At 38.7% G+C, this 16,435-nt stretch overlaps 1 protein-coding gene across 5 annotated transcripts in view; it reads left to right on the top strand.

Moving 5' to 3' along the window:
- ACACA (acetyl-CoA carboxylase alpha) overlaps positions 1-16,435 on the top strand; it is a 275,744-nt gene that overhangs the window by 182,480 nt on the left and 76,829 nt on the right. The gene's annotated exons all lie outside the window — the stretch shown is intronic.

The following is a 16,435-nucleotide window of genomic DNA, read 5'->3' as shown; positions in this document are numbered from 1 at the left end:
TTAAATAGCACTGCAGCATGGTAGTCTTGTTGGGAGAGTTCTTCAGAGAGAGCATTGACTGAGTATCAAGAAATTATTAATTTTTTAGGTGTGATAATGATATTGTGATTTTGCTTTTTAAAATAGTATTGTTTTAACACAAAGAACTCAGTTATAAAAAAAAGGAATATTGTTTTCTTTTAGAGATACAGACTAAAACATTTACAGATGCAATGATTTGCTTCTAAATAAAGAGGTGTGATGGTGGGTGTGTAGATGAAACAGGGTTGGTCGTGAGTTGATCATTGAAGCTAGGTGGTAGGTACATGAAAATAGATTATTTTCCCTGTTTTTGTCTATGTGTGAAATTTGGGGATTTTCTTTTTTTGAGATGGTGTCTCACTCTGTCACACAGTCTGGAGTGCAGTGGCTCAATCTCAGCTCACTGCAGCCTTGACCTCCCTGTCTCAAGTGATCCTCTCACCTCAGCCTCCTGAGTAGCTGGTACTACAGGTGTGCACCACTACACTTGGCTAATTTTTGTATTTTTTTCTTGAGGTGGGGTTTCACCATGTTGGTCTCAAGCTCCTGAGCTCAAGCAATCTGCCTGCCTCAGCCCCGCAAAGTGCTGGGATTATAGTAGGTGTGCACCATTGTGCCCCGCCGGGATTTTCTATAACGAAAACATTTAGAGTATTGTTTTGCCTAATGTTTTTTCTTATTTGGATTCATATTAATAGATGCATTTTTCAGTGTCTTTTCCATACTCAATTCATTTGATCTGGTGCTGTTGTGAGCATGATAAATGTGTTCTTGAAGGGGCTCAATCAGAATTAGGGGTTCAAACATAAAAGAATGTAGCAAAGAGCCCATTTTTTGATAATTATCCCAAGAATGCATTTTCTAGCCTTGGCATCCTTTCTCTCAGAGTGACATATGAATAGTGATATAAAGCCCTATTTTGCCCTGTACTCTTATACTCTTGTCCATGCATTATGATTCTTTCTGATTTTAACTGTGCTCCTAATGTACAGTTATAACAATGATAATACCAGTAACAAACCTAAAAAGAGAGATATTTTTATTTCAACCTTAAATATAATCCCTAGATAGATTTCATTCCATTGAAGGAGTAATCTTTACCTATGTGTTCACCACAAATAGGCTGGGTAGACCTTTGGAAATGATAAGCAGTTTGTTTCTATTTTCTTCAATCTTTTTCAAAAAATTTCACTATATATACAAGATGTGTGGCTATTTCAGTAATATGCCAGTGGATGCCAACAGTAGATGATTTGGTATCAAGATGGATGCAAGCATTGGACCAGATGGAGAGTATCAGACTTGTAGGAGTCTCAACAAATAGCAAAGTCAAGAGGATTGGGGTGGAAGGATGCAAAACATTTTGACAAGCATAGATATATACTCATCAGCACACAAAGTTGAAACAGAGGTTTGTGCCACTGTATGTAGCATCTGCCTAGTGAGCCCCTCAGCAACAAAGAAAAGCTTCATTGTGCTAGACTTAAATTCTGATTCATTGAACAGTGTAGTCTTCAGGAATGGAAGGCACCCTTGTGAACATGGGGCTGAGAGTAAAATGGTTTTAACTAATGTAATTAAAACACAGAATGAGATTTTTGGCCACGTGAAAGCTAGCTGCAGTGCTGTGTGAAACCCCTTGCCATGATCTTTCTCTCCTGCTTTCTTTCTGCCCTCATTCTGTGTTTGAGTGAATGGAGACTCAGGGAATAGTGAAGTCCCAGAGGGACAGAGCTCTGTTCTTGCTGAAATTACAAGCACAGAGCTGCCTGGGCATGAACATGTAGTGTTTACTCTGCCAGTATGAATACAAATAGTCTTATTATACGGGCCTCTGTACCCACAGACCACACACACACACACAGACACACACACACACACACACACAGACACACACACACACACACACACGAATTTTTTAAAAATTAAAGGTTTTTTTTAACCCCTTTAAGACCTAACAAACCTTAGTGGAAAATATATGTCTTAAACAGTTGCATAGGACTATAGCTATGACTAGTAGTAGATCTAGTATAGGAGCCACATGTTTTCCTTTGTCCAGTGCTTTAATAGTTTTGAAACCAGAAAGTGAATAGTATTTGTTCAAAAGATTTTGAGTTTTTGTCAGTTCTCACTTTCTTCTTCTACAGTTTTCCCTCCTTAGTTGCCTATTTTCTTTGTTCTCTTTTTCTTTTCAAATGATTGACTAGGATTGAGGCTGAGTGTTAGCTTGCTGTTTCTGAGCCTTTGAGCTCGGGAGGAGTTAGACTGATGTTCTTTTGTGAGCAGTTAGTGACTAATGCCCAGGATGGCTGGTGAAGTCAGTCATTGGCCTTAGCTAGATTATAGGGCACTGCACAACAGGAATGAGGTTGGGGTGTTAGTATCAAACTCTGCTACCAATAGCTTGAACATACAATGGAGCATGTCCACTGAGAGACTGACCAATCTAAGGATGGATTTTCAGCAGTCAGAACTCTGAGGGACAGCTGTGCCTAAGAGATGACGAGGAATCAGTAGGATGTATTTCCTCGTGCTGAGCCCAGTTTTATCAGGGCAACTTGACTTTCAGCTATTGCGGTTTAATTTTCTTTGGCCAAAGAGCAAGTTTGTCATGAGCCTGGCACTCTACATATTACCCCAAGAATGATGTGAAGGGAATGAAAAGAGCTCATGCTGATGAGATTTGGAGCAAATCTGTCCTGTCCCAAAGAGAATGGGCATCTGAACAGAGTCTTGATAAATAGTTTTATTAAAAAAGAATAAAAAATTGACCTGTTAATGTTCTGAAAGCCAAGGCTCAATGTAAATGCATTGGTGCTATGTAGACATTAAATCATCATAATGTGGTGTTCTCCAAAAGTGATGGCTCTACCAGGTCATCATTGTGGGTGGTATTGCATTACCTTGAAGGATTGGAGTTTCTGGGTTTGAAAACTAGCACATGGATGTAAGGAGTAAGGGTAAAATGAGAGATTCCTTCAGAGTTTTCCCATGAATTGAGGTGCTTTTCTCCATGATCGAAGGCAGAAAACCTGCACTTATCAGACCATTGGCTGTATGGGTGGCCAGTCTTTCTAATTTTTTTTTCCAGGACAGTAAATAGGTAAAAAGGTGATGGGACCAGGACTTGGACCAATTCAGTTCCATTTAGTTTTAGGTAACTTCTTTGCCATTTGAGGAGGAATATTGGCTGTTTCAGTAGAGATGTGACCTGCATTTTGAACATTTATGCCTGTGTTTACAGCAGGAGAAAGAGCTTTTCTGATGCAGTATTAGCTACTGTCTCCTTTCTATTTTCCTAGTTGTCCCTTCCCCATAAAGAAAGATGTAACTAAAGGAATACCACCTAATGCATGAGGAAAGGTATAAGAGAACACATTTTTCTCATTGTCATATTTGAATGGCATTACATTTAGTATCAATTTAGAGTAGGAATAAAAAAGATGTAGACTAAATCTGTGAACTACGTTACTTGCAAATAGCTCCAAAGATGAGTTGTCCAAGATTTTTCTTAATAGTTTCAAGTAAAGATGAAAATTGAGGAAAATGTGATTGCAACATAGACTAAACTGATCTCATTTCTAGCTGCTATGATGCTACAGTGATGGGCACTGTATGTAAATACACAGCTAGATGAATGTGTGCTGTTGAGCCTGGATACAGAAGAAATGCAGCTATCCAACAGTTCTACTTTACCACTTCTCAATTTTGGAGGAATTGTTTTCATTTTCCTGCCAGTTTGCTAACCTGTTTTGATCCTTTGGTGGAAGCTATAATTGCAGGTGGGGACATTTTGAGTAACAGTTCGCAATCCAGTACAGCTGCTTTTCGCATTAAATCCTGTTATTAAAAAGCTCAGGCTAAGATCAAGCCAAGGGCTGTAACGGACTTGACGGAGAACAACTTAACTTTGCCTGGTAGGACAAAGAAAATCCTAGCCTTCTCGAGACTATGCTCTTGTTTATTCCGAAATAAGTTACTAGCATTCTTTTATTTCTTTTTATCAACTCTGCGAACTAGACCAATAATCTCTAAATTGGGCAATGCTGAAAGATATGTTAGAGAGTCAACTACCATAGTAACTTTAGTGCTAGTAGAAATTAGGACTCTGTTTTTCTTACCATATCAGAACATGGGCAGCTTTTTAACATTCTGTCTCATCATGCCTGTCATAATGAAAAACTGAGATGAGAAGACGGTGTTGCGATGTTGTATTTGGAAGCAGCTATAATAATTAGGTACAAGATGTATACCCAAAAAAGGTTGGTATTCAGAGACTGGAATTCTTCGTATAAAAGTTTTCTGGGAGGAAAGTATATTGAAAATTGAATGCAACTGGGGCCGGGCACGGTGGCTCATACCTGTAATCCCAGCACTTTGGGAGGCTGAGGTGGGCAGATCATGAGGTCAAGAGATCGAGACCATCCTGGCCCACGTGGTGAAACCCTGTCTCTACTAAAAATACAAAAATTAGCCAGACGTGGTGGTGGGTGCCTGTAGTCCCAGCTACTCGGGAGGCTGAGACAGGTGAATCGCTTGAACCTGGGAGGCAGAGGTTGCAGTGAGCCGGGATCGCGTCATTGCACTCCGGCCTGGTTACAGAGCAAGACTCTGTCTCAACCAAAAAAAAAAAAAAAAAAAAGAAAGAAAAAAGAAAATTGAATGCAATTTGATGGTCACCTCTACACACACTACCACTCAAGAACTGTGGTAGCTCTAAGCCTTCATTTTTTCCGATGGGCACTAGGTGTCAGGGTTTTTCTTTCTCAGCAGCTTAGCATTCACATGAGCCTCTTGAATTGCCTTGTTTGTTGAGGCAGATTCACTGGTGTCCTTCTTTTTTCAGTTGGTATAGTAGCCTTTACCTAGTGTTCCTACAGTAAGCAACTGCAATTTTAACTCTTTGGTTGAAGATCCGTTGAACCTTGCATTAGGGATCTGCTTTTTTTTTTTTTTTTTTTAAAGGAAGAGGATGATTGAAGAGGAAATAAAGTAGTGTAAATTAAAGTTTAAAGACTAGCTGACAGCCAGGAGCGGTGGCGCACACCTGTAATCCCAACACTTTGGGAGACCAAGGTTGGCGGATCACTTGAGGCCAGGAGTTTGAGACCAGCCTGGCCAACATGGTGAAACCCTATCTCTAAAAAATATATATATATATATATATATATATATATATAAATTAGCCAGGCGTGTTGGCAGGCGCCTGTAATCCCAGCTACTCAGGAGGCTGAGGCACAGGAATCTCTTGAGCCCAGGAGGCGGAGGATGCAGTGAGCCAAGATTGCACCACTGCACTCCAACCTGGGCGACACGGTGAGACTCTGGCTGAAAAAAAAAAAAAAAGACTAGCTGCCATCTTGACTGGTATTTTGGTTTTAGTCTTGCTTTATGCTCTCAGGGGTGAAATGGTAGGGACAGTGGGGATTAGGGGTTCAGTTTTGGAACTGCTCAGCCCAACTAATACCCATATTTAATTATTGTTTTAATTGTTGGCAATGTACTGATATCCTATATCTCCCAAAGTATAGCGTCTCATTAATTTTTTTATTTTAAACATATAAAAAAATACAGAGTGATATGACAAATACCCCTGCATCTACTGACCAGCTTAAACAAATCTTACCATTTTGACTGGGCTCCTCACTTACATGTTACTATAATCCTTTGAATCTCTAATTTGAGTATCAAAAAAACAATTTAGAAGTTGGTAGGGAAAGGAAGTTGATAAGCTTATATAAGCCTAAAAGATTAGAAGAAATTAATTAGTAGATCCATTTTGACAGTTCTTAGGCTGGACCTCTTAACCCAAAGGACCTCTTATTTTAGAAAAAGCACCATAACCCTCTGTCTTAATTCACTTGGTTGACATTTTCCATACTCTCAAAGGAATTGCTTGGGTTATCCTGGACTCAGATTCTAGTGGAAAGCATTATGTTCTAAAACTCTGCCTGTAGAGAGTGTGTATATGCTTACGGGTTTTGGTGGTGAGAAAAGGGTAGGCTAGGCCATTTCTCATGAACACAGGACCCAAATATTCAACATTAGATTTTTTAAATTGTTTTACTCAATTTAACCTCAAAATAGCTCCATGAATGTGATGCTAATTTGGATGTACTTTACTGTGCTTTTGTTTCATTCTTTTGAAAACAGTTTGCCTTTTCATGCCGTGTATAGAAATTGAGTCAGTGTTAGTCTTTTAGATATGTGTTAGAAAAGAGGCATATTTAAATTGTACTATGCTGAAGGTGAGTTCTGAAATAGACCTAAGCGAAGCGGGTCTGTAAAACAGGACCATGGTCTATGCATTGATTGTTCAACTTATAAAAAGGGTCTTTGCCATTAATCTGTCCCTAAAGATAGGAGAATGTTTAGAAGTGCTTTGGGATCCTCAGCAGAAAAGGGTCAAATACATATGATTATGTATAATTATGATTATCCATAAATGATTATGATTATACATAAGTATTCATAATTTGTGCTTGCCTTATTTTTCATCAAGGCTTTGAAAAATCAATTTTGAATCCTTGGGATTAAGTATAGAGAAAGATATATTATGGCATATATGGTAAGATAGTTTTATGTTAATTCTGTGTTTTTGTTCTTTTATTCCCATTCTAAGTAAGTATATTTGGCTGCAAGTCTTTGTCTAAAATGATCTTCCAAACCAAATTTGGATCCCTCATTAGAAAAATATGGAGGCTAATTTTGAAAAATAAGTCTTCCTACCATGGAATTACTTCTAATGAATTTCTGACACTGTTCTTTTGGGATGTATATACTTTTCTCAAAATTTCTTCTGAATGACTATTATTGGTGTTGGAGATTTCTCATCAGGTTGAGTAGTTTTTACTCATATTTTTGATAGCAAAATGAGGCTCAATAACCTTGATTGACTTTGAAAATCCTAATGCATCCACTGGCCCACTAAAGTAGCACTTGTGGAGGGCTCCTCAGTTTCTTTCAAAAATAAGTCTAGAGATAGCCTTCAAACAAAAGAATGTACTTGCCAGCATATTTATACCTGTCTTAAGTTGTAAGATTTTACTGAAAAAGAATGTGACATAGTACCCCATGTCAAGAAACTTTACAGCTCCAACCAGAGGCAGTAATGAACATCAGGACAGCAACAGATGACACCAGAGAATGAGGTGTAGCATGGGGCACCAGAGTTCAGCACTCGTTCGTATGATTAATGGACAAGGCTTCTGGGACTGTAGTAGGCCAACTTGGTTAATTTCCATACCAACCAATTAATCCTGGGCCCCATTTCTCAAATACCGCTGGCTTCTATGTGCTCCACTGCATGTTTTTTAAAAAATAATTCCTATGCTTATTAAATTACTGTGTGTACATGTGTAAAATTGCTGTGGTTTCATGTATATAAATGTTACAGGGAGAAATAATTCCCCTGTTCAAAATTATTATTTCTAATCTTTGATAACATTTTCAAAGAATTACCTCTGGGATGAAAATTTTTTTGCTCTAAAAGTTATATTTTTCTTACGCTTTTATCGCTGTTTAGAGAGGTTGAGGTGAGTTTGTTCAGCCATTTTTGAATTAAGCCATAAGACTTAAAATACAATATTTGACTTAATTTGTGCCATTTGGAAAAGCCACGCTGAAAAATATGTCAATGCCTTTCCATATTGTATTATTTGTCAGATATCAATGTTTTATTGTTTAGTGTTCTGTGATCACGTGAAAGAGCCCAAAATAATTTTCTTAAGAGCTGAAAAACTGTTTTTTTCATGCTTGGATACAAGATACAAAAGGGGGAAAGAGGTAACATTTTGTTATATATCTGAAAAGGGACTCAAGTTCAGATTCCTGCTCTCTGGGTCTTAGTTTTCTCATCTTTATGATGCAGATGATGCCCAAGTCTGGGTTAGCACTAACATGCTTGGATTCTTTGTATTGCTGCTCAAGGACCTTGCAAGGTAGTCATCTTCCTGGCATTAGCAGAATTAGAACAATAGCTTTTACAGACTCTTCCCAAAAAAACTCAAGATCATTTTAGCATGAATATAACAAGGATTTTAGCATGAATATAACAAATACAGCTTCAACATCTCAGCCACAGCCTAACCTGTATTTAAATCTGTGTATAAAGGTATTGTTACAGCTCAAGTCAAAGTGTGGAGATATAAGAAAGGCAACTGTGGCAAAGATATTCCCTTTCTGCTTCCCACAGCATAGCTAGAGTTGATGGATATGTCTTTCACCCTTAAAAAACAAAATGCCGGCATGTTTTGCCCCTTAGCTTTTCCTGCAGATTTCTTTGTTGAGCTTAATATTGTTGTTTTATTTTGTAGTAAAAACAGCAGCTTTGGGAAGTGCCTGTGTGCGCTTGCACATTCTATTCACACTGATAGTACAATTAATGTTGATGTCAATTTTGGTGTTAATTTTGGGTCATGATTAGTGTTGACACTTTGTGTCAGACTAATGGCATTTATGGACACCATCGGAATAAATGTTGATATTATCATGTTTTCATTATCTGTTATAGTAACATTAAACCAAGGTCCTTTCAGGAGAAAAAATACATATATGGATAGATAGATAATGCCTTTCTGTATCACTGGTGTTACTCAGCGAGAAAATGACATCTCAGGGCAGAATCTTAATCACTGTTTGGAGCATCAGAAATAATGATCACCTCTGATCGGAGGTTGTGAATAATTCATTTGGTTTGATTTTCACGTCCTGTCCAGTGATACTTTTCAAACCAAATGTGTTTCTACAGGAAAATAATGGTCCCACTTCTTATGGAAATACTGTGGCACAAATCATTTTACCCACATAAAAACAGTTAAATAAGACTGTTCTCTTCTGCTTGCTTTCTCCTTCCCATCCCCTCCTCCCTCACTTGAGCGTGTTCATTCCAGAATCAGAATGTAGCCAAAGAAATATGTTCTGCCTTAGAACTTGTATAAGGGAAACAAATATTTATTTCTGCTTATCCTTAGCTTATTCACTGTAGCTCTTTTCATCCTCTTCCCTTTTTCACTTTAAGATAATTAGCTTAGGTTGATAACCCTAAACCTAATAAACCTGCTCATTGGAATGTTCTGTTATGAAAAATAATCTGAAATTAAATATTTTAAAACTTATTCATGGCTATAGTAATGAAAAAATAATTTGTAGTAAGTACCTAGGACCACTTGGTTAGTCAGTGCATGAGAGAGGCAGTGATCAGAGAAGATGACGCTGGCACTGCCCGTTTGAGTCTAAAACTCATTAGACCATAAACCCGCCCACTTACATGCAGGCTACAGGGTACCTTTTTGTTAATTTCTTAGCTCTTCCATCTTCCTTCAGCTCTTAATCCTGGCATGTCATTTTCACTGGGTTTCACCTGGATAAAAATGTTGGAGAGAAAGAGAAGACCCCCAAAAAGAGGGATTCAATGATGGGGTCTCCTTTAGTCATTATTCTTCAGTTAATATACACGGCAGATTGGGCTTAGGTGAAATCAATGAATGTCACATTGCTAATCACATTGTCCCACTGTGTATACTTTTATAGTGATTGTAGAATTTTTGATATGAAATCTCCATTATGTATATAATATAGATAGACCCATCTATAGAAAGTAATTTGACTGAAAAACTTACAGTGTACTAATTAGAGAGTGAAATATGACTCTCTTCCAAAGCAATGACCTAATCCTTTGAGATGAAGCTATTCTTAGATAGAATATTTTGAACCATTTCTCCTGAATGTTGTAACACTTTTTTTTTTTTTCCTAAATCTAACAAGGGCAGGGGGAAGCATTTTTCAACCTAGTTTTCATCATCAGACAGAAAGTATTTTGCATTCAGAAACCATTTCCAGTATCAAATTCAATTTTATCAAGTGATTAGTTGAGTTTGGTAGAGAATAATTTAAAAACACAAGGCTGGAAATGGCTATGGTGCTTCTACACTGGAGGAGAGCAGTTGCTATTCTCAAGCTGCAAGCTTCCTCTCAGTGACTGTGCATCACAACTGGATTATTGTGTTGTATGTCTTTGCAGCTGTTACAGACCTGCATCTGTTGACACCGTGTGTTCCTACCCAGGACTGGTAGAAGAAATAGGGGAGTGGGTGAATGAGTACCTTCCCTGCCTATCAGTGCAAACGTCCTCTTTTGTACATATGTTTGTAAAGTTCTTTAGCCCTCTTCAGGATGAAAGGTTCTGTATAAATATAAGCTTTCGATTTTAGTACATGTTTGTAATACATGTGGTACAGTCCTAAATATGTATTTAGCTGATAGGCACTGTTCTTGTCTTTTATACAAATATTGACTTTAAAAATATAAATATGTATTTAACCATCAGACCAGAAAAACACTGAAGCAGTTACTTCTGAGGTAGAGACATTAATATTGTATAAACCTATATATACGTATGTTTACACTCTACCACATCATTGTAGAGCATTTCTTTTTAGAAAATGAAATGATAACCCAACAAACTGACATAGTTCTTGATATTTCTTTCTCTTTAAAGTGAGTCTTGATTTTTAATTTTCATACATTTATCTTTCAAATTTTATATAAATAAGATCTGTTGTAGTATGACTAAAATCTAGAATTAGTTCCTCTAAAATATGGGAAATCGATTAGGCTGGTGAGATTTTTTCCCCCCCTTAAATTTTTTTTTTTTTGTTATGGAAATGCTCAAACGTACACTAAAGTAGGCATAAATAATATAAACTCCCACGTACCTATCGCCCAGTGAAGAAGTATTTGGTAGTTTTCTTTTCTTAGTTATTTTTTATTTTATAAAAAGTTAAAGTTATCAATGCAATATAAACACAAAAAAGAAAATTTGGAGAATGGAAAAAAAATACAATTTCATCATCCCAATAATTATCACCTCATTTTGCTGTTTCTTATTTTTTTGTTTTTATCCCCCAAAGTGCTTTTCAATTGATGAAGCTGTCATTCATACTATGCACTTACTATATACCAGGCACTATCCTAGGACTTAACATGTATTTAATCCTTACAACAAACTTATGCAGTAGATTTTTTATTACCGTTGTTTCACCAGTGAAGGAACTGAGGTACAGGGAGGTTGATAACTTACCTATGGATATATGGCTAGAAAGCTGAGTCTCAGTTCTGTCAAATTATCTTAGATTCAGATTCAGAGTCTCAGAATGTGGCTCCTGAGTCTGAACCCTTTTCAAATTTAGTATTACATCATGGGTATTTTAAAATGCTATTCATAGTCTTCATAGTCATCATCTTGTAAGGCTGTACAGAACACTAACAGTGATCTTACTATCCAATTTACTTCCCTCCAAAATAATTTTAGATTTTCAGAAAAGTTACAAAGATAGTATTAGAGAGTTCTGGTATACCCTTTCCCAGATTCTCTTACTGTTAAAACACTTTATGTAACCATGATATAATTACCAAACTAAGAAATAAATATTGATACAATTGTATTAAATAAACCACAGACTTTTTTTTTTTGCCAGTTTTTCTACTAATATCTTTTTAATTAAGGAGCATACTGCCTTAATTTCTGTAGTAAAGAAAATACCATTTCTTGGCTGGGTGCGGTGGTTCATGCCTGTTATCCTAGCACTTTGGGAGGCCGAGGCAAGTGGATCACCTGAGGTCGGGGTTCGAGACCAGCCTGGCCAACATGGTGAAATCCCGTCTCTACTAAAAATACAAAAATTAGGCAGGTGTGGTGTTATGTGCCTGTAACCCTAGCTACTTGGGAGGCTGAGGCAGGATAATCACTTGAACCTGAGAGGCGGAGGTTGCAGCAAGCCAAGATTGCGTCACTGCACTCCAACCTAGGCAGAGGTTGCAGCAAGCCAAGATCGCGCCACTGTACTCCAGCCTGGGCAATGGCCTGAGACTCTGTCTCAGAAAAAAAAAAAAAAAAAGAAAGAAAGAAAATACCATTTTTGTGTATGTGAACCTCCTTTTAAAAAATAAGCACTTTGGGAGGCCAAGGTGGGCGGATCACAAGGTCAGGAGTTCAAGACCAGCCTGGCCAACATGGTGAAACCCCATCTCTACCAAAACAAAACAAAACAAAACAAAACAAAACAAAACAAAACAAAAAAAATTAGCCAGGCCTGGTGGCGTGCGCCTGTAATCCCAGCTACTCAGGAGACTGAGGCAGGAGAATTGCTTGAACTCGGGAGGCAGAGGTTGCAGTGACCCAAGATTGCACCACTGCACTCCAGCCTGGGTGACTGAGCAAGACTCCATCTCAAAAAAAAATAAAAAATAAGTAAACAATTCACATTAGCTGTAAGGACAGGTTACTTAATTCCTCTGTGCCTTAATTTCCTCATGGCAATAGTTACAGCTATCTTTGAGTTAATAGTAACTACCATTTGAGGGGTTTTGTATGCCAGGCTCTGTACTAGTTTAATATGGTGTTGCTCACAACAATACCTCCAGAAAGGTGCTGTCATCCCCATTTTATAATTGGAAAAGTGAAACTGTAAAAGGTTAAGTGTCCAAGGTTATACAGCTAGCATAAAACTGAGATTTGAACCAAGACAGCTTGACTTTGCAGCTTAAGCTCTTAACCACTGTCAGTAGTTGTCAACTTTTAGAACAGTACAGCAGACAGTAAATGTTCAATTAATGGTAGTTATTATGATAGCTATTGTTATTTTTAAAATCAAATAGTTTAAGAATATTCAGGACTCTTATTCTATGATTCCTAAAATATAAGTGGCAATGTTCTAAGCCCTTGGTGTTAACTATTTTTCAAGTATTATTTTTAAAAGTGAGGCAGGGTGCAGTGGCTCACACCTGTAATCCCAGCATTTTGGGAGGCCGAGACAGGAGGATCACTTGAGTCCAGGAGTTCAAGACCAGCCTGGGCAAGATGGTGAGACCCCATCTCTACAAAAAATAAAAAAAAATTAGCTGGGCATGGTGGTAACACACACGCCTGTGGTCCCAGCTACACAGGATGCTGAATGGGAGAATCACTTAAGCTCAGGAGGCCGAGGCTGCAGTGAGCTGTATTTGCACCACCACACTCCAGCCTAGGTGACATAGCAAGACCCTGTCTTAAAAAAAAAATTACATTGAAAAAATAAAAAGACTCTGGAACTAGCAAGCATTTATTACTCTCAGACTATGTTTAGTGTTCCTGGGAAGCACTAGAGGAGATGCTATAATGGTTCAAGATGGTAAGCCAAAAGCAATCCTAGGCAGCATATAATTAGTTATCAGAAGAATTCTTTGGCTGGGCAAGGTGGCTCACACCTGTAATCCCAGTAATTTGGGAGGCCTAAGCAGGAGGATGGCTTGAGGCCAGGAATTTGAGACCAGCCTGGGCAACATGGTAAAATCCTATCTCTACAAAAAAATGCAAAAATTGGCCGAGTGTGGTGGCACATGCCTGTAGTCCCAGTTATTTGGGAGGCTGAGATGGGAGGATTGCCTTGAGCCCAGGAGTTGAAGGTTGCAGTGAGCCAAGATTGTGCCACTACATTCCAGCCTGGGTGACAGAGCGAGACTCTGTCTCAAAAAAAAAAAAATTTTTTTTCTAAGACCTACAGAGGTCTTAGTAGGAGATCAGAAAAGAGAGGAATTACTTTAGGCTGGGAGAAGCTTGAATTTGGATGAACCTTTTGGAATGGATAAGATTTGGACAGAGTGAGAGGAGAGGAGAGAGAAAGACAGTTTTTTACGTAGAAGTTAATATAGTAGATTTCTGCTTCTAATAGTGTGTTTATCAAACCCATGGGTATTATTTTCTTAATTTCGCATGTGGGGACATTGAAGCTCAGTAAAATTAAATAATTTTCTTAAGATCACACAGTTAGTTAATATAAGTGATAGTGCCTGGATTTGGATCTAAGTTTGTTGGACTCCAAAGCCCATGTTCACCTTTATATGCCCTATCCTTTGATTAGCAGTGAAATCCAAATTTTAATGTAAATTGGATAATAGATGCTTTCTTAGATGTTTGTCCATCATGCTACCTCAAAACTGAATGTCTTTCAATCAGGAATTTTGCTGCACTGAGACTGGGATAACACTCTCCATTCTGTAATGGTACTTTTTAAGACGGGGGGTGGGGGGGTGGAGGCGGTCGATGAGCAACATACTTTGGAAAGACATTGATAAAGAATAGTGTGTTCTTGGTGCTGCTGTGTTGACACCTAATTAGAAGTCAATATTGCAAGCATAATGACCTAGCCAATTGCTGAACTCACTGCCCAAGTGACACAGTTAGAGTCCCCAGGTAGTAATGAAAGATAAGAGTATTATTTGCCTGCCCAGTGCCACATGGTCACAATGTTTACATTAGCACACAAATGCTGAAGTAGATTCTTCAGGGCTTGTATCTAAGCTGCTTCTGGCCTATGTGGCTAAGGTTAATATATCATAAAATTTGGTGTAAAACCCAATCTTTCTAACTGCAAGTGCATTTAGAGGAAAATTGACAGAAAATAGCTTTTCATTCCTGAAAAACAAAAGGTTTGGGGTTAGGGGGGCATGTGCGAAGGCAGATAAAGCATTTCTCCTCATGCAGGAATTATATTAACTGGCTTCTTAGAAACCACAACCAAAATTATCCTGATATTTGAGTGTTCACTGTGCCGTTTTTTGAATGATCTATTTTTCCTTCCTTTCTCTGTCTTTAATGAGTAGATAGAGAAATACCTTATCTTAGAAAGTGATTGGATTTTTTTTCTGTGTATTATATCCATTTTGACTTGTATTTGGCCAATGGTATGATATATTAAATAGCTTATATTTATCTGTGGGTGTTTCATATATATATTTCCTAATGCTGAGAATCACAAATAGCTGTGTAGAATGCTTCAACCAGCCTGATTACAGTGGATGTGCAATTGGATTGAGGAATGTGTACTCAGAGCTTATGATCACTGGCCCGGTTGAGTCTGGGTGATGCGTGTGGCTTTCCAGGGATGCTGCTATTTACATCTGTTAATGGCCCTTCTTGATAGCCAGCTCCCCAATGAGGTGATATGCAGCAGCCTGGGGATGAGGGACCAAGGCTGCAGATGTGGCTGGGCTCCATTAGGCAGGACCAGGGATGCTCATCTGGTAGGTAGGCTTTGTGTTTGGTGGCGAGTGCTGGGGGCAAGGAGGGGGGTGAGAGACAGAAAGAAAGGGGGAAAAAAAGAATGGAAAACATTACTTATCCAGGTATAGGGGAAACAGACAGGCAGACATGAAAAACTACAGCTGTAACTAGAGTATGAGTGAATAGCATAGAAAAGAAATGGAACTAGCAAATATACAAGTAGAAGGATTGACTAGTTCTCATACAGAAGGGGATTAAAACAGGAGAGGGCTATGAGAGTTTGGGAAGAGACATGTCAGCTCTGCCTTTTAAGTCGATATCATTTATTTGTGTAGCTGGCCAGATGCTGTTGAACAGAGAGCAGAGATTTACATATAGTGCAGCAAGAGATTAGTTCTTTCCATCCTTTGGTTTTTCTGATGCTAGGAGAAAGCAAGAGATGCTCATAAGGATGCAATGTTGAGCATTGGTAAATTCTAGCAGAAATGGAACATACCTGAAACAAATCAGTAAAGAGTGTTTCTGTTATTCCTATCAAATGCTAGAGGACAGTACAAGGAGCCTGGGTCATGAAAGGTGTACAGTCCGTGAGAAGTGATTCTTTTTCTGCTTCCTTGTGTGTTAAAGATTTCTTGGAACAATTGTGACAAAAGATGGAAATAGTGTCTGTGATAGTCCATTTGTGTTGCTATAAAGGAATACCTGAGGCTGGATAATTTATAAAGAAAAAATGTTTATTTTTGGCTCATGGTTCTGCAGGCTCTATAAGCATGGCAACTGCATCTGTTGGGCTTCTGCTAAGGGTCTCAGGAAGCTTATGATCTTGGAGGAAGGTGAAGGGGGACCCAGCACATTACATGGTGAGAGAGGGAGCAAGAGAGAGGTGGGGGGCAAGGTGCCACACTCTTTTTTCTTTTTTTTTTTTTTAGCACCGTGACATTCTTGAGTTAATTTAAGCCACACCTGGGTGAGAGGGCCCTGCACCTAGAAGAAGGTGTTGGGCCTCTTGGTGGTGAAGTATGGCTTATGCTAACCATGCAGGACCCCATGGGGCAATGGGAACTTGATCTCGGAGTCATGGAACTGTTTGACCGCCAGCTGGCAGCACTTGCTGGCCACAGTCTCCACCTTCATGATCTGGGTGGAGTGGGCCTGTGTGTGATGCCAGGTGCCAATGTCTCACTAGCACTGGATTACAGCACCCCATGGTGGTCAGGTCCTGATATCCATGGGCAGGCAGCAACCCACCACCTTGTACTCTTGTAGTGTGCCCAAGGCATTCATAGCACTCTCTTTGTGCTTGCCTTCACCCACAAAAGGCCACACTCTTTCAAACAACCAGATCTAGCATGAACTCAGATCAGAGGGGAGCAC

This window comes from Symphalangus syndactylus, chromosome 20 (assembly GCF_028878055.3).
Source record: "Symphalangus syndactylus isolate Jambi chromosome 20, NHGRI_mSymSyn1-v2.1_pri, whole genome shotgun sequence".
NCBI lineage: Eukaryota > Metazoa > Chordata > Mammalia > Primates > Hylobatidae > Symphalangus > Symphalangus syndactylus.
This window is presented reverse-complemented; position numbering and strand designations above follow the sequence as displayed.